Source organism: Drosophila nasuta, chromosome 2R (genome assembly GCF_023558535.2).
Source record: "Drosophila nasuta strain 15112-1781.00 chromosome 2R, ASM2355853v1, whole genome shotgun sequence".
NCBI lineage: Eukaryota > Metazoa > Arthropoda > Insecta > Diptera > Drosophilidae > Drosophila > Drosophila nasuta.
In genome coordinates, this window is record NC_083456.1 from 33,713,575 (window position 1) to 33,732,256 (window position 18,682).

At 36.8% G+C, this 18,682-nt stretch overlaps 1 protein-coding gene and 1 long non-coding RNA gene across 7 annotated transcripts in view; one reads left to right on the plus strand and one right to left on the minus strand.

Annotated features, from left to right (window-relative positions):
* The window catches only part of LOC132787390 (single-strand selective monofunctional uracil-DNA glycosylase), a 132,589-nt gene that overhangs the window by 51,328 nt on the left and 62,579 nt on the right, over window positions 1-18,682 (plus strand). The window lies entirely within an intron of this gene.
* LOC132785716 (uncharacterized) lies at window positions 2,311-4,700 on the minus strand. Of its 2 annotated transcripts, none has more exons than XR_009632342.1 (4): window positions 4,148-4,700; window positions 3,748-4,083; window positions 2,674-2,789; window positions 2,311-2,612 (listed from the first exon to the last, which is right to left on the minus strand). It is a non-coding gene; the product is annotated as an uncharacterized LOC132785716 (long non-coding RNA). The 2 variants fall into 2 exon arrangements; XR_009632343.1 differs by having other exon boundaries at window positions 2,506-2,612; window positions 2,674-2,834.

An 18,682-nucleotide genomic window follows, 5' to 3' on the forward strand; every position in this document is an offset into this window, starting at 1 on the left:
CACAGGTGCCGTCAATAGCCAATGTTATACCTCTGTCGTTGCTGATGCTGCTGTGTTGGCTCTTAACGCGAGCACGTGATTTGCATTTCTAAATGGTGAGGACAGAACGTCGATATGCGTGTGTGTGTGTGTTTGCTTGTCTATGCATATTTGTATGGGTGCGTGTATGCCAGCTATACAAATGTTTAAATAATAAATTGTTTCGAATTATTGTCACTTTGGAACTGATCAAATTGATTGGTAATAACAATAATAATGCGACAACAACAACAGAAATAGCAACAACAATAATATGGGAGCACCACGTCCTTTGAGAGACCGATTTTGTCAACGTCCTTAAAATGTGCGGACTATAAAAATGTTCTTATGATTTTCAATAATCACACGCATTAAATTAACATAATGGGCACATTTTCAATATTGCCAAGTATCGGGCAACGGCAATAACTTTTCAGTTCTATATTTGAAATTATTTTCATTTTGATTTTGAAGCCATTTTAAATGTGAGTGAGCCCTCAGGATTCAAAATATTTATTTTACTTATCTGGGTCACTTTGTTTGTGGAATAATTGTCTGAAGAATATTGTCATGTTATTAAATTTTGTGAGACTTCAATTTGTAGTAGGCTATAATATGAAATGGTGATAATATTAAGCTGACAATAATGGAAAAGTTCACGCAGAATACTAAAGAATTTGTGGTTTTCGATGTAGGTTAACGAACACAATAATTAACGAATCTTAATAAATAAGGATAAATCTGAGCAGACAAACAAACAAAATTGCAAAGTGCGATAAATTTCTAAGAAAGAAACACTTCTCAACTCCCAAGTTGAAAATCTTCCAATGAGTCATGAATTTCAGCTTTCTTAAATTCTTTTTTCTTGCCAACAAGTCGAAGATTCAAAAATTATGCCTGAAAACACACATGCACATGCATTTCACACAGATAATAAAGTTACGAAATTTATTCTAGATACAGTTAAGTAAATTTTTGTGTTTGAGTTGGATGAGTTCACTTGGAGGCTTCGAAGATAAGCAACTCAAAAAACCCCAAAACACTTAACAAGCAAAAAAGAAATAAAGAAAAACACTTGAACGTCAAATTCTGCATAAAGTAAGCGTTGCTTCGAGGCCTTGAAACACATTTTGAGGGGACTACACACTCACACTGAAAATTGGCCGGAACCAAGTTGGTCACAAATATTGGTGGTAGCGGTTGACTCTCAGAACTTTCTCTGCTGGGCTCTATAAAAGCATGCTGATGAGGACGATGACAATGATGACGGCAGCTAATAGAAAGTTCTCCCGAAATTAATTATTTTTGAGAAATTACCAAAACAACCGCAAAGTAAGCAAAGCAAAGCAAAACAAAACAAATACAAAAAAGCAAAAAAAAAAAAAAACAAAACAAGCAAATTTCAACAATCAAAGCAAAACGTCGTAGACTGTTGTACCCATCTCTGGTTATGCATACATATAGACAATATGTTAAACTCAGACCATTAAAACTAAATCCAGTGCAAAAACTCGCTCCAGCTGAGACGATCGTTGAATTTTTATAAACTTGTCGCAGACGTGTCACAATTTCTTTGGTGTTGTAATTTCCTCATGTTCTTTTTATTTATTTTTATTATGTTTCTTTTTTTTTGTTCAAAAAAAGCACACCCTGCCTAAAATTTGTGCCACTGACCGACAATTTGCCGGCATCGCAACGCCAACACATGAAAGCCTCGATCAATTGAATACAACGCGGTAGCAAATTTGCGTTTCGATTTCAACTTGAATTCAATTCATGATTATTCGTTTCAAGTTGTTGTGCTTTGGGTCTTGAACTTGAGCAGCATCAACTGTAAAAACCAGTTTGCCAAAACAATCAAATTTGTAATTAAGACTAAACTGATTTGATTGCTGTGTATTGGGATATAAGCGGATTTCAAAATTCTAGCCGACAAAATATTTCAAGTGGCTGAGAGCAACAGTTTTTAGACACTTAAATTCTTCAATACATATTTTCTACATACTTCAGAGTTTTCTAATTTGCGCTCTTATAAATCAGAGTTGGTAAGCCAAAAACACACGATCTAGCAGACTCGTGGATGTCTGATGTTTATCTATTTGAACTTTTCGGCCGGTGGAAGTTTCCTAGAAGCGACACGTTGGATAGCCAGATAGCTTTTTGAGTTCAACTATGCCGCAAAAAGTATTTAAAGTTTCCATTGTTGAGATTAGAAGTAACAACTTTTCGAGGTGTGCCTGTGAGTGTTTGTGTGTGCTTTACAAGTATAAATATGTATTATATAGATTGCGCTATAATTTGCGCTCGTTTATTTCAGCTAAACCATAAATGGAAAACATAAATCGGGAAATTGTTTCAGTTGAAGCATACTAAAGAAGTTTTGTTTGTGGCTCCTTTTAATGCTCCTTTTTATGACTTAATTAATATGCATAAAAACTTATTAGGCATTTATGTAAATTGAGTAACCAGGTGATTTGTTCATTTCATACTGGGCACTACTTGTCTTCTTTATTAATTTATACACAATAAAATTTGCATTTAAAGCACTGCTTCTTCCGCAGATGTTGTTTCGCTTGCTTTTACTTTTCGTTGACCTATTAAAAACATAAATAATTTAAAAATATATGAATACAGACATTAATGGGTTGCGTTCACCTGTAAATTATGAAGGAGCTGGCATTTAAGTTAGATTTTTGAAATAGGAACGACTTATTGGTTTACCTATGCATTAATTAGCTCAGGCACACCCAATGTCTTCTTAAAGCAAATTACTGTAATTTGAGTAACATAATCAATGCGTTTGCTCATGTTAAGATCTAAATATAGACACAAAAGACGCTAAAATACCAATTATATTTGTTGTTGTGCTTGTTTGTTGTCGGTTTCAAGCTAAGTTACAGATCTCCCAAGCGCATTAGCTGCAGAAGCTTGTGACGACTCAGCCGCGACGATGATGACGAGAAGGAATGCCAAAGGACAATTAACGTTGACTAGGTTGTTGATGGTCAGTCGGATACACAGGCAGCAGGCAGCAGGCAGGGAAACAGGCAGACAAGAAGACAAGCGGACAGCCAAGAAGCCAGTCGAGAAGCCAACAGACAACATTTGCTTCAAGATCAAAGACTATAAAAGGCACAGTAGGAGCAACAGTTGTATCTAAATTTAGACAACTTGCTTGAAGTTAAAGGAAGTTCAGCAGTAGTCATAGACTGTCATACTTGGGCATTGGATTGCTGGCCTTTGTGTCTGGAGTGGACTGTCAAGAAGTGTTGACGGTTGCGACTGCTGAGAAGTGTTTGCGGCATTTCCGCACTAAAGGCTAACTGAATTAGCCAAGAGTTGCATCTCTGCTATAATTAGATGAAATCATTATGTTTGAATTTGCTGGCATTTTTGATTTTATTATATGTATTTTACGACCCTTTTCTGACGGCACTTTAAATAGCTTAATGTTACTTTTTATGTGCCTTATCTTTATTTCTGTATCAGCTTAAGCCTTGAATACGAATCGAATGTTGCAGCTGCATAGGAGGTGTTGTTCTTTCTTAATTTTTGTAATAAAATTCGCGATTCTGCATCTTATATTGTTGTTTGGGTAATCAGATATCTTAATATATCTGCGACCAAGTATTACTATAGTTATTTATGCAATTTAGCAGTTAGCCCTTAGCAGATTCAGACTTTATCTGGATATATGAGCCATTTGATGACCTTTTTAATGGTACTTACGCAGAGATATCAAATTTCTATTACTTCTTTGAATAAAGTTATGTTTACGTTCAGTGAGATTTATCAAATACTACAAAAAATTCTCGTTTAGTTATTAAGCAGTTTTCATAGCATTCTGAATTCAATAATAATCCTTTTATTTTGTTTTGCCAGAGGAGAAGTAATTGTCTAAGGCTTTTACCAGTACTCCATGTGAAGTATGTCATTTGTGTAAAGCAATGAACAATATTCTTGTTTTCATATACCAGTATATTCGAGTGCGCATTCCATATATAGTATGTATGCTAATATGTGGCACGCAACTCTTTTTTATTGTGTTAGGAAAAATTTCGTGAACTGGGTAATTTTTGCATTAGGCAAATTATTACTTAATTAGCTTTCCATTTTAAAAAATGCTTACCAACATTGCTATCTTGCGTGTTGAGCTTGTCGTAGCAATTTTTTCAAATGCTCACTGAGGAGCTGCTGTAATTTATTAAATTAAATCATAATAAATGCGACGTGCCCACAATGCCTGACCATAAATAGAAATTATGACACATTTCGTGTGGACACGGAAACCATCCAAAGTTTAGTTTAGGGGCTGGCTTATTAATTAAAGCAAATGCGTGCGGTTGCAGATTGTGGTTGTACTCAGGAACACCCTCCAAACTCATATTCTCATCCCCCCTTCATACGTCTATACACTCACTCGTCACGTGCTCGCTAATGTGTGGTCGTTCATTTCAAATATTTGTAATATTTATTTCGTTTTATCTCGCTGGCATCATCATCGACACGCATTCGCTGAAAAGTCCTCTAGTTATGGCGCTTTTATTTTGAATATTACTCATTTATTTAAAACACTATTATTAACATATTTGTATGGTTCTATTGATCTTATTTAATTTAGAAAGAGATGGTTCATCATAAAATACTTTCAGGGAAACGGGCCCCAGCCCGATATTACTATAAAATTGTTGAAAAAATGTAAATTGAAATACTTTACTTTGAAGCTTATCGCAATGAAGAGCTTGTCAACACGATAATATATGAATACTTAATCTGTGATTCATATCTTGTGGACTGTGCTCAAAAAAATTATTGGGTCAATGATACCAAAAAAGTAAATTACGTTTATTCCTAAATAAACTCTTGCTTTTGGGGCAAGTTCATCTTCACGCGCTTTATCTTGGATTGTTTTTGAATGACAGAAAACACAAGTGTTCAAATAAAACGATCATATAGAATAAAGTTTATCGTTTCGTGAAATTTACATTTATTCATTTTGGTTGTTATTGAAATTTAATTTGGAACCCATTACGGCAATGAATATGTCGCGATGATCCTGAAACCAACCGCTGCCGACCCGCACAAAGGCTAATAAACAAATGAGCATTACGAGGACTGTTTTGTAAGAGTGTAACAGAGATATGGGCGCCTTCTTGCTTCTTGCTGTATGAACAAACTCGTACGTATTTATGCAGTCGCACTAATTTATCAAGCGGCAAAGTTGTTAAGCAGAATTTTAATTTTTTAACAGTTTTGCTGGGGTGCACGAGTATAAGTAAAGTATTTGTCAGGGTGTTGCGCCAAAAAAAGACGGAGAAAAAGACAACAAAAGGGCTGGCTGGCATGTGCAGAGTAAATACAGGAACGGGTGTGTGTATGTGTATGTGTATGTGTATGTGTGCGAGTATTAGTGTCTTTTTGTCTGGGTTCGTTGCTCGTTGTTTAAGTGCAAAAATGAGTCCCAGTTACGGTTGCTCTCTTCTCCGCTTAAAAGTTGTTTTGTTTTCTTTTGATGTTTTTGTTGTTGTTGTGATGAATGACGCTGCATTTGGTCGAGTTTTTTGTCTGAACAGAATAATTTACACGACACAAACATTAGCAGCAAAAGCTACCATAAAAACATGCAGCAACTGTAACATAAAGTGACTTTAATGGATTGTGCCACACAGGCGGCAGGAATTAGTTTGTTATGTCTGCAATAGACGAAAATTTCGTACGGTTTTGGATATGGATATGGATATGGATAGGGGCAAGCCAGCATTGAGTATTATGCTCGTTAAAGTGGGTAACCTTTAGCAGGAAGCTCATTAATTTAAATCAAATCAAAGTAGGAGAATGCACATAACTCACAGTCCCACACACATTTCAAGAGAGAGACAGAGAGAGAGAGAGACACACAAACAAATGTTGACCATTTAAATGAGCTATTGTCAGTTTAAAGTCACATCTATCGCACACACATCTGCACTGGATTTATGTGGAGCACTTTGCTCAAGACATTTAACACCTGCAGCCCTGGTTCACGCCCCCCATTTGGGCTATCAACTGCGTCCAATCAGATTTTTCAACAGCAGCATCAACTAAAACGATCATCAAAATAATTTATGATGCACATCAGCAGGCATCTAGAGCCAGGGATGAGCACTGTTTTTGCGCTAACCTGAAGCAACACCTAACCAAAACTCACACATACAGCTAAGAACATGCATACACGCTCATAGCAATGCTCACCTGCATGCTGGTGTCCAGCACCGTTGTCCATTTTGTGGCCATAATGCTCAACCATAAGTTTTTCTCTGCAAAACATAAACAAGCTAAATCAAGTCAAATGCGCTAATAAATCTTGGAAGCGTCGACGTTGACGTCGTCAACTTAGTTGTGGTTGTTGTAGCTGGCTAGATAGGTGGTTGTTGTCATTGTTGTTGTTGTTGTCGTTGTCGTTGTCGTTGGCATGCAAATGACAGCAGTACTCGTGTTAAGCAATTGGGCTGTAGCTTGTCTTTTCTTTTAAATTGGTTCTTCACACACGCCGTATGCTTAATATTAAGAGCCATAAGTTTATTTATGGAGCTTTCACAGGCCAAAAAATTCATTTTATAATTGAGTTAAACTTCATGACGTTTCTTCTCCCATTGCAAGGCAATTAAATGGCAGCTATCTAATTGAAATGTGTACGCATAATTAAATCTCGACCAGCGCCGCAAAATCTAATTGCTGCCAGAGTCACCCAGTGCGCAATTGAAATCAATTTGCCTCGCGTACACTTGCAACAACGAAGGCATTGTTACTTCCGACTAGCAACAGTTGCTGTTGGAGTAACAGCAGCAGTCGTAGCAATCGTAACAGTTGTCGTTCTTTGTTATTCTTGGCGCAGTGGCTACGCAAGCAGCTCGTTAGCGACGGCAGAAGCAGCAGCTTAAGTCATATTGACAATCCCAAAGTTGTGTAATCCTTCGCATCGCCAGTCGGAGACAGATGCAGAGTATGAAGCTGACGCTGACGCTGAGACTGACGCTGAGACTGAAGGCAATCCGATTTGCAGAGAAACTTAAAACAGTCGAAGAACTTTAGTTGTGATGAGGGCAGCGATATATTTAGTCAGCATTTACATTTAGTCGTCTTATGTCTTTAATATTAAGTCAAACCCCACTATGCCATTTTATTTGACCCAATAACGCTCTGCTCCATACTTATATGGGACTAAGCCAATGATGTTCCACAACTTTGGGGATATTGGTTCATTGAATTTGTTTGTTTGCATTGCGTAGCTCTTCCGCATCCCGATTTGTGTTGGCTAAGATAAATGCTTGTGGTTGTATGATAACTGTGCTTTCTTTGCATAATTTTGCAGTTAACACTTGAGCGAAGAATGAAGAGCCCCAGAGAAATATCAGCTCAAATGATGCAAGCATTGTTTTTGACAAAGGCCCATGCCAAACCAGTTGAGTTGCTTTAGAAATTCTCGCACGTTTGACGTGTGTCGACCGTTCATATAAATTCATCATTTTATTTTAAATTTCACATACGTTGACAATTTTATTGCCTACGAGTTGTGATAGCGATTCTTTTGTTCCGTTTAAGCTGGACTGCTGGCAGTCTGGTTGTCCGTTGTCCGTAGTATTGTCTGCTTGGGTACTTGGATGGGCTACAGCCTGTGTCCATTGTTTTATGTGCACATACAAATATTTACACAGTTGCTTTTGCTCTGTTAGTGGACAATGTTTGATGTACCATACCATGCTCCCCTTGTCCCTCATGGGTGAGAGTTGTCAGCAATCTTTGCAGACGCCCGCTGCATTCTGATGCCACATCAAGCCCGAAAGTGGGCCAGTAACATGCGCTACGAAACCAGAATCAGAATCAAGCACAGAAACAGAAACCGAAACTGAAAAAACAAAAACAAAACAAAAAAAAAAAAGTGTCACACCTGTCTGCCGGTGATTCTGTTTGTCTGTATGGATGCTTGTCGCTCATTGAAAACTTTATATAAATGTTATAAATACATACAATAAAATTGTTATTTACACTTTTTTGGAAAGAGAAAGTCCTGATCGTTAGCGGAGGCGCATGAAACGTGATTTCATTTATATTTAAGTAGTTCTGTATTTGGTTTCTTCGCTTCCTTCGTTTTTGCGAGCGACATGTGAGAATTCTTAAGGGCGTTGAGTCTCATGAAATTTATTTGTGAGAATTTTGAATGAATGTTTTTTTTTTATTATTGTGTTTGCAAATGACACGGGTAATAACACCAGCATTATATGCCATTTTCGTTTCGTTATGCTTATTTCTCAAACGTGTGATACATTTTTAGTTTACTTTGTAACATATATCTTAAGTCTTGTTGCGATACTAAATACACAGAAATGTGTTCGAATTTATGTTTGTGATGTTTGGCATGTGGAATTAAGGCTAGATAAACTATACAAGATTGCTTAACTGTTGAATTTTTAACAGATTGTTTGTATAATCTCTTTCTGCTTTATCTGCAAATATCTTTAGGTAAACTGCGAAGTAATAAAAATTGATTTGGAAGCCATAAACCTAGATGCCAAACAAAACTAAAGAAGATATATAGTAGATTTTGACGACATATTGAGAAGTTTCAAAGTTCACTAACCTCGAAGTGTGACTCAACTGATCAAGTACCAAATATGTAAATTAGTAAATGGGCATAAAGCGTTGGCGTTGCTGATACTACTATTACTAAGATCCGAATTTGCAAATACATTTAGTTAGTGTAAATATGTTTTGAATTTACTTCTTCCAAAGTTGGTGCGAATTGATAAACAATTTAAAAAATTAACTTAAAATTATGGTTATCAGAAGTGTCATAAATGTTCATTAGCAAAATATTTCGTTTACTTGGAGCCAACCTAGTCATTCCGCAATTGATTTATGGGTACTAGACAGAGCATTATCGATTTGCTTAATAGAGCAGCAGCAATATAAATTATGTTAGAGTTCTAATTCATAATTTGTCATTGGCATTAGCAGTGTGCCAGAAGAGAATAGTAACAATACGAAACATATTTATAATAACTAAATTTAGTGGGAGTTTCGAAGAAATGCTAGACTCCTACATTTCGTTTCTTATATCCTCATCATCCTCATCATTAAATAGATTTACATTAATCTGCAAGGTTAAATGCAAATACAAATAATTTCATAAAGTAGCCATTGTGACGAACTGTCCGCTATGCTTTTTGTAGTGGCATGTGTTTACTTATGCTTGGCTAGCGACCGTAGATAAGCTGATAAGAAGCGTGCAGTCCGGCCGATTGACATTTAAAATTCAGCACTGTCCACTGTGGCCGTTTACAGCACTTGGCTTTAGAATATGACTGTAGAGGCTGCAAAAACCTAGCGCCGGTTTAAAAACAGAAGCAGGCGAAACGATAAATGGTCTGCTACGTGTTCTGCGTTATAATTGGGTTAATGCGCTGCAATACTGTCGCCAGGCCATGCTAGGGCAGGCCAGGGCAGGGCAAGACCCACACACCGTCATCGTCATGGGTAGTAAAGTTATGGCACGCGTTGCAGGCAAACTCGTATGTAAGGAGGCTGACAGTGTGACGTTTCTAACTGGCAAATGTGTAGTTGACGAATGAAACTAACTTGCATTGCGGTCTATGAAAGTGGAAAACGTTTCAATTTGCCGCCAAGACTAAATCCATGTAACGGTTAGTGGCCGATTCTCTGCTACGGGTAATTCATGTGTTGATTGAGGTGGCTGATAATTAGTAGAGATTGTCGGCAATGTGATTAAGGGGCAAATTGCTCTAATAACTGATTCTCTTGAGGTGGCAGCAGGTCATAAAAAAATACATACATATATATGTGATATTATGAATAGGATTACATTTGATTGGTCTTATAAGTATGTATTACTGGATGTATGAGTATGTGGGAAAGAGTATTTGAAAGTCGAGCATATCTGACTTGTTTGCTTACGCCTCGCTTCTCTTCTTTATTTAAATGAGGGAGCCTCAACAATTTCAACCAGAGCATCACTTGCAAACACATTGCCTGGCCAAGTACGCGCTTGTACATGAGTATATTAATATTAAACTGTTAAGGTTTCTCCGGCTGCCGCGACCTAATTGAAATGCAGGCGGCATTCTTGCAAAGTTATTATTGGTTATAGTACTTGTGTGTGCATGGAACTTTACCATTAAGCTGATCAGCGGGTAATCAATTTCAGACTTGACTTCTTACTTACTGTTATTAAAGGTACATACACCACTTTAAGTACTTAATTAACGTTTAAAGTTAATATATATAACTTTGTAATTGTAATTATTGCTGTGAGTGCTGCTGACAGCTTTATTGCACCCTTAGCTCCTCTAAAGCTTCACTGCTAGCCGACTGCTGCCCGCTGCCCGCTGTCTGTTGTCCGCTCTCGGCTGTCGGCTGTCGGCTGCCGGGTGTCGACTGTCAATGGCGCATGTGTTGCTGTGCCTCGACCATTGTCCATAGTCTCGACCTATGTCACTAATTACGAACTGCTGTTTAGTTGGCGGCGTAGACGCCGTGGCGCCAATGACAAAGTCGACTGCCAGCTGTGGTTCCCGCTAATCCATTACCAGCGTCATTAATCTAATGAGCTGCTGCTGATGTTATTGTTGCCATTGCTATCGTTGTTGTTGTTTTTTGCGGCTGTTATTGTTGTTGTTGTTGTTGCTTCTGATGTTCTTTCTAGTGCCATTGGCGAAATGTGGCGAGTTGTCAATGCAATAACGTTGCCGCTATTCCCATCCGCTTGCTCATCACCTTACTTACACATGTCAGTGGCATGGCAAACGCTCATCACCTGATCCCAAGTGCCAATTCATCGATATGTACATATGTATGTATGTACAAATATATATAGCAGATTTATACTGGCTGTTCTTTGCTATTGGTCCATAGTTTTGCCACCCGGTTTCTTGTCAGCGGCAATTAAGAGCGCTATGCTCGTATTCACTGTTGCTTGGTTGCGTATACGACACGTGAGCTATTCGAAAAGTTTTGGTTCTAATACATACATATGTACATATATATGCATGCGCTCGATTTATTGCTAAACCGATTTAGATTTGTTGCTGAGAATTTGCAGTGTATGTTACAAATGCGATGTGTACGCCCGCGGCTTCTTGGCAACGAAAATTTGCAAGCGTTTACTTTAAATTAATAAAGTTTCTCCTGACGAATTGAACTTGTGGTGAACTCTTGCCCAACTGTCTGTGTGGTAACAAATTGCATTTCTTGCTTCGACAAACATGCTAATGTTGATTGCGAAAATTTTCAAAGCACACATGCACAAGAATTTTGAGCAGCAAACAAAACATTTGAGATGCTAAGCCTTTGCTATTTTCGTACCCTTTCTACGCACACTACCATACGCCCCATGTGTCGCTCAAGTTTTAGTTAAGTTCTTCGACCAAATATTTTGTCGCCAAAAGCATTCCTTTAATTTAGTTTTGATTCAAGATTTTCTTGTTTAAATATATATGCAAATAAATAAGTAGAGTTGTATCTGTTCTATGTATAAAACACGGACTTGCCTTTTTCTATACTTGTTGTTATTGCTCACTGGTTAGTTTTGTTTGGTTTTGGCCAAAAGTTTTACGTTGAAAACTTGTGGCCAGGCAGCTAAACAAAGGCGCAAATTACAGTTGCAGTTTCTGGAATTTTCTGCTGCATGTACATTTGTATGTATGTATGTATGTATGTAAATATCTAAAGTATATGTATGTATGTTATATACTTCATATATATTTATATGCATTTGTATGTTGTTTTGTTCCTATTGCTGGCGGCAGACATTTCCGCAGTGGGCAACGCAAAATGAAGCATTTCCGGTGTGTTTACAAGAAAACACTATGAAATTTCTGCTTCGTTTCTTTTACAACTTTGTTGTCGGTTGTTGTCGTTATTATTATGTTGTTGGTGTTATTGTTGCTCGCTGGCTGCTGCTATTGTTGCATTTCGCGAAACTTTCAGCGCCTGGTTCAAGACTCAAGGCTGAAGTCTCGATTTCTTTGATGATGAACAAAAAGCCGTTGTGGCTAAAGGCGCCTTGGCCACTGGCAGGACATTTCCTGGGCTAAGCTAACCCCTCAGTGAGTCCCTCCAAAACAACGACAACAACAACGTTTACAACAACAAGAAAACAATTACAGTAACTAATAAAGGAACATTTAAAAAGCAAAAGTTTGTTCCATAACTGTGGGCTTTGTGGAGAGAGTCTGAGTCTGAGTATATGGGTCGTTGTCGTGCTGAAGGGCTGGGCTGCTGCCTCGCCTCTGAGTTTTCGATCTCGCTCTCTCACTGGATGTACATGAATAAGCAATTACAAAGTTGTTATTAAAACGATTATGCAAAATGTTTTTTTGGATGCCAAATTGAATAAAAGTGCACTGTTGTGTATCCCAAGTGCTCAACTAAAATTGTGGCGCATTTCAATCAATTCTCTCCGAAAGATGCTTTAATTAGACTTTTAGACTTTTGTTTGTGTTCCTAGCGCAGTTATAAGTAGTTACATATTTGGGATGATATTGTGCTATTCACAATGCCAGTCCAATGCCAAAGCTAATACAACCCTCTCTCAAATGGCCGTGGGTCAACTAAAGGAAAACTAAGGGAATTTGTTAGTTATGACTCAGTGTACCCTTAGTCCGTCTGTGGTCGTAACGTTGCTCCGTAACCGCTGCTCAATTTTAATTTGGTTGCCGAAGGCGGCTTGCAGGCAACCTTGTGCCATTTTCACATACAGCTTACGGCTGACTTTCCTGTCTAGCTGCTGACGATGATGATGCCTACGCAGGCAAACTGGGCGCTACGTGCGGGAGGAGGAGCATGTTTCAGCGTTGCCACTTGGTTTATTTTAATTAGTGGAAAAAATATAGAGTCGGCACACGCAGTGAAGTGCTCCAGTTTGCTCGTTGGGGCCACATAGCCGCAGGTCGGTTGCTTGACTAACTGACAAGGCTGCTTTGTCACATCGGGGGAGGGAGGTGAGCTGCAGTTGTGTTGTTGCAACAAAGATGTGCAGGCGAGCATGAAAGAAGGCAAATGCACGACGCTATGGTTTCCAGTGGCTTCTAATGGGCCGACTGGGCAACTGACTCGGCCGAGTCCGGCCCCATTGTCGTAATGAGCACACCGCAATTTGTGTTGTGTGCTGTTGTCGCTGCGGGCCGTTTGCCATTCATTTGGCAAAAACAACAATTAAATGTTTTTGTAATGGCCATCATCATCATGGCTGCCATCGCTGTCTTCCTGGCCGACAATTTACTCTTGTTTTTGGCCATGCTGTTGTTGTTGTTGTTGCTGTTGCTGTTGCTGGTGTGTTACAGTATAGCTGTAGCTACATCTACGAGTATAATTGTTAAGCAAATATGCAGCTTAATTACAGCATTTTATATTTATTTTAGCAACTAAAGCTATTTAACATCGATAATGTGATGCCCATATTTAAGGGAATTTGCATTAAAGTTCATAAATCCGTTAAACGCAACCACAACGAATTATGATGCATTTTAGTTGCCTTTGCAGCAGTTGCACTTATATCAATAAACACCAACAGGCACTTACATATTTCCCTCTGCCTGCCTCTGCATCCACATGCAACACATGCCGTCCCTGTGCACCACTCTCAACGTTAGACTAGCGCAATTTGGTTTATTTCCGGGGCAAAATAAACTTTCAAGGATAAACAAACTTTTGGCTGCTGCATCCTTAAGCAAATTTCATGAAATAATATTTTAGTGGTGCCCTGGGCAATATGTGAAGTCATGGTGCACACATCCGCCGACAACTACGCCCCCTATCCATCCCCGTTTCTGATATGCAAGGCTCAGAAAAGTATAACGCAGCCACAAAATATTTTTAGGGGTCTTTAGTATTTGCACGTACGTTTTGTATCTTACCTTTCGTGCAAGGCTCAAGAACTTTAAAAATCGAAATTTTATTACCTGTTTAGCAAATAAACCAAGTTGTTGGCACTATTTTTAAAACTTTAGAAAAATATTTGCTGGGCTTTTCGGCTGTTATAATAACAATTGTGTTTTTGTTATTTTTGATGTTGTAGTGCATAGTTAATTAACTAAGTTGCTGGCACTCTTTTTAAAACGTTAGAAAAATATTTGTTAGGGTTTTCGGCTGTTATAGTAACAATTTTGTTGTTATTGTTGTGCATATTTAATTAATTACTAGCACGTTGTGACCCGCAGTTTCGACCGCTACGAACTTTTATTCAGGATATCCCGATTTTGATTTAACTTTAGCTTTAATTGCACGTTGATTGGCACGATGTCTACAAATTGTGGCTTCTAGTTTTCGTTTGAGTTTAGAAAATAGTTTGCCTAGCGAAGAGGTATCTCGGTTGATTATTCTTTTTGAGGTCTAATATTAAGTCCTCAGTCACAATCAACAATTTTATATAAGAACTTACAGTTGAATGTCGTTTTATCTTTTTGTATTTGTTTGCTGTACAAAATGAAGCCAAATTTTTGTATGATAATAATCTGCCTTTCGACTTTTAGTTATTCTTTTCCACAATTTCGCAATATTTTTACTTTTGTTTGGTACACGGCTTTTTTGTAGTGTAGTAAAAAAATTAAATTTTTGTTTTGCTTTTTCACAACCTACATTTCTCTATTTAAAATTGATGAGTTTCTTTTTTTTTTGTAATTCGAACTCTTTGAAGAAGTGTTGTGTTTTTACCTTTTAATGATTTAATCAAAGGCCGCTATATTATTATTATTTACACATGGTACTATTTTCAAATGTTTTAAAAGAAAATATGATATCACAATAAGTAAGACATATTTCACAGAAACACATAAATAAAATATAGTTGTATTGGATTTGTAGCTACACTGAATATTGTAAAACAATTACTTTTAAGCAAGTATTCTATTATTGCTTTTAATAGTAAGTTCAAATCAGTTTTAATTTGAGATGATTGCGTTTTTCAATAAACTTTCTTTATTATTCTCTGCCGAACAACATTTAGCTTTTCACATTCTTAGTAAATTCAATTTGACTTTGCTCTATTACACAATTTGTTCTTGAACCACAATTGCCTTTGGCTTGATATACTATAATTGAATAAAATGCGTAAATAAAATTGTGAAAATAGAGTAAAAGCAAAAGCAAACCAAACAACAATGCATGAAAATAGCTCAGGCAAACTTTAACATTTTTCATATATAAATGAAGAGAAAATAATAATATTGAAAAGAAAATAAATAGGTAAAAAGTAAGTAATTTATTTAGGGTATCTAAAATCAAAATAATTTCCAGAGTTTCAGAAAGACAATTTTAAGCAATGAAAGTCATATTTTTTTTAGCAATTGCTTTGAAACTAGTATGGTTAATTGTAAATTATACTTGATAGTTATTTAATTAACAGTGGCATTTAAATGCATATATGACTAGATTAATTTTTACAAGTACTGATTTTGGCGACTTTTTTAACGTTTAATACAACAACAACATACTGGTTGAATTGGTTGTTTGGGTATCTCATAGTCGAACACAGTCGACTGTAACTGTTATCTAACTGTCCTTATTGGCCTTGAGACCGGAATCTATTGTGTATAGTAAGTAGAAGGAGACTTCTGTGTATCTTAGCTTTTGTTGCCGAGTCGCGATGTACGTTTTACTTATAGAGACCGGAAACGGGCGCAAATGAAATAATATTCGCAATTTAATTTAAAAATCTTTACAATTCAATGACTGCGATGCGCGTTGAAACTTGAACTGACTAAATGTTTCTAGAGTCATTTCTGTAGTCTTCCTCTGAACATAGACTGAAACAACAGCAATGTGAAATCTCAATCGAAAAGCTAGTTACATTTTCCATCGGCTCGTGTAACAAACATTGCCAGGCCATGACGTGCATGGTGTGCAAAAATGTGTCCGAGTTGAACGTGGTCTGACTCTTTGGTGAGAGTCCTTGGAATGTGCCTCGATGAACTGCAGCTCCTGTTACTTTTGTGGAATACTTAATTCAAGCGTTCAAATGCGGTTTAAACGTTAATAATGTAGCTCACTACTGCCAACACTGCTATTGTCTATTGTCGTTGGTAGTACTATGTTTGCTTCGCCGTCACACAACACGGCGTATGCGTAATGAGCTTTTGTTCTGTTGTGTATGTTTTTGGGGGCGTTTGTGCTACAATTAGGTATTCTATCATAGAGTTTGCGTCGAATGCCGAGTCGAGCCTACGTGATTCCACATCCATTACATTTTCTTGTTATGCTACCACTATCGGTATTTAAAAAGAGGACCATTAAAGTTAATGAATTTATCTGAATCATATAAATTTATCTTAAATAACGATAGCGCAGCTTTTAAAGTGGCTTTCACTTTTACATATATTATATATGTTTAATTTTCAAAATGTGATCTTCATTATGATTTGTATAAAATAGGTATTTGGAAGTCGAGTACTTTATATTGTCAAATTTGTAATTGTTTTTTGCATCATTTGTTTATTAAATTCGTTTTTATTACTTTTTAATGAAATGACCAATTTGCATTTGTGTATTTATTACAATATTTGTTATTATTGGAATTTTGCATAAAATGAAATTAAATGCAAATTACATTTGTAAATAGAAAACCTATTACCAGTACTCAAAATAATAAATGCACGACACGGCATTGGGGCAGAAACCCCACTGCACTTTCTGGTTTAGGAATATGTTGCAACTGTGAGTATTTTACTTATTCATTTATTCATATGACAACAAAGCTGCAATATTATTGTTCATATCGTGCAATGTAAAAGAGTTTGGTTGTATTAGATAATTAGTAAGTTTAGCTTTGCTGCGGTGTCAAATTTTTAAATTGCCCAAATATTTTTTGTCAAAGTATTTAATGAATTTTTCCCCAGTCACCAGCCTTGCACAAAAATAAATGTATATCTAATACAATAAAATGATAATGAATCTTATATGTCAAAAACTCATATTTACATACATCTGTTTTATAAATTTAAATTGAATTTGATGAATAAATATGTATGTATATTCATTTAATTTTGATTGCTTTTTGTTGGTTGCTGCATTAACGAAGTACCATTGTTAAGCTCGCATGAACACTAAATCTCACGTTGAAATGGATTCAGAAATCCGGACACAATCTCATCTATTCGCGACACTAATGAATGATTTGTCAGCAGGTGGTATAACTCTGGTGCTCAATTTGCAAGCTACATACATATGTAAATTTTGTGCAAAATTACATTTGCAAAAATCAGCAAATGCTGTTACATAAAAAATGATTTTACTATACAAGCGAAAGTTAAAGGCATCAAATATTCACAGCATGCAATGCCAATTGTTCGACATATTTTCCTGCCAGAAATAAGTGGGGTTTAAATGCTAACGAAGCAATTGTCCTTTCCGAGCATAGATTTGATATGTGTATATCCTCAGAAGTAATTGATGTGCGCACGACGTAGCTACCTGATATGCTCATTATGTATGACTTTAATTTGAAAATACTTATCATATACTTTTATAGAGCTCTACAGTCAACAGCATGGGCAAAAGCTGTAATTCTTTTAAACAATTTTTTAATACATTTCGGATTTTGAAATGCAACAAAAACGATGTATTCTCGTCTTATATAAAATGCTCCTTATATTTTCGTATATATAAGAATGTTTGTATGTAGAGTCAAGGCTGCATCCTTTTGGATCTGCACTTTGCGAAATAGTCATTAAAAGATAAAATCACAAAATCAATTAGCTAGAAACTTAAGCTGCCTTCGTTAGGTGCTGACTTTGCTTGGGCGCCGGCAAGCCGGCTCATAAATTGCAACACTTTTATCGCTGTTCTCGGCTTGCCTGCAGTTGTCCTTTCATCCTTTGGTGCCGCCTATTTCTGTTGCTGCTGTGCTACTTTGGACGATTGCGCGCACAGTTGCAGCTTCCGATTTCCGTTTCCGTTTTGTGGTGCCGCCTTGGAGCTGCCTGTTTGGTTTTTATTTGCCGCGTTCTTGGTTGCATAAGTGGGCAAAAGTCAGTTTTTTGCCTTGGTCACATAGTTGTCTGTAGTGGATATATGCTATTTGGCAACGCATTTTTTCATTACTTTCAACTGGCCCACGGCCAAGTTGCGGCCCCGGCAAATGCATTTCGCCTGCTGCAAACCAAATTTCGTATATTTTCTTCTTTTTGTAGTCATTGGCCACGCCCTCAAGCAAATGTACTAGCACTTGTACACTCCGCAATTTGAAATATGTTCAAGCAATTGAAACGAAAAAATGATTTATGCACGCCATTATATCGCAAATTTGTACCCCAAAAAAGGAAGTGCACTTGATGTATTGTCACACATTGTCTCTTAGGACCTAAACTAGAAATAAAATAAATTCGCTGCCGTTTTAATTAAATAAATTATATAATAGATTTTCTTTTTCTAAATAATTGTATAAATGTCAAATATGATTTTCTTACTTATACTGTGATTTTGAAACCAGAATCTTAAGAATCTCTTTTTTCCATAGACCATGTAAATGAATTGAATCCACAATTAAACTTACTTCAACATGTGCATTCGATCATAAAATTCCATGTTGTAATTGTTGTTGTCATTCCTTCCGTTTTTATTAATGAGCTTCAAAATCCTTTTTTGAACAAAAAAAATGTATAATATACAAACGCAA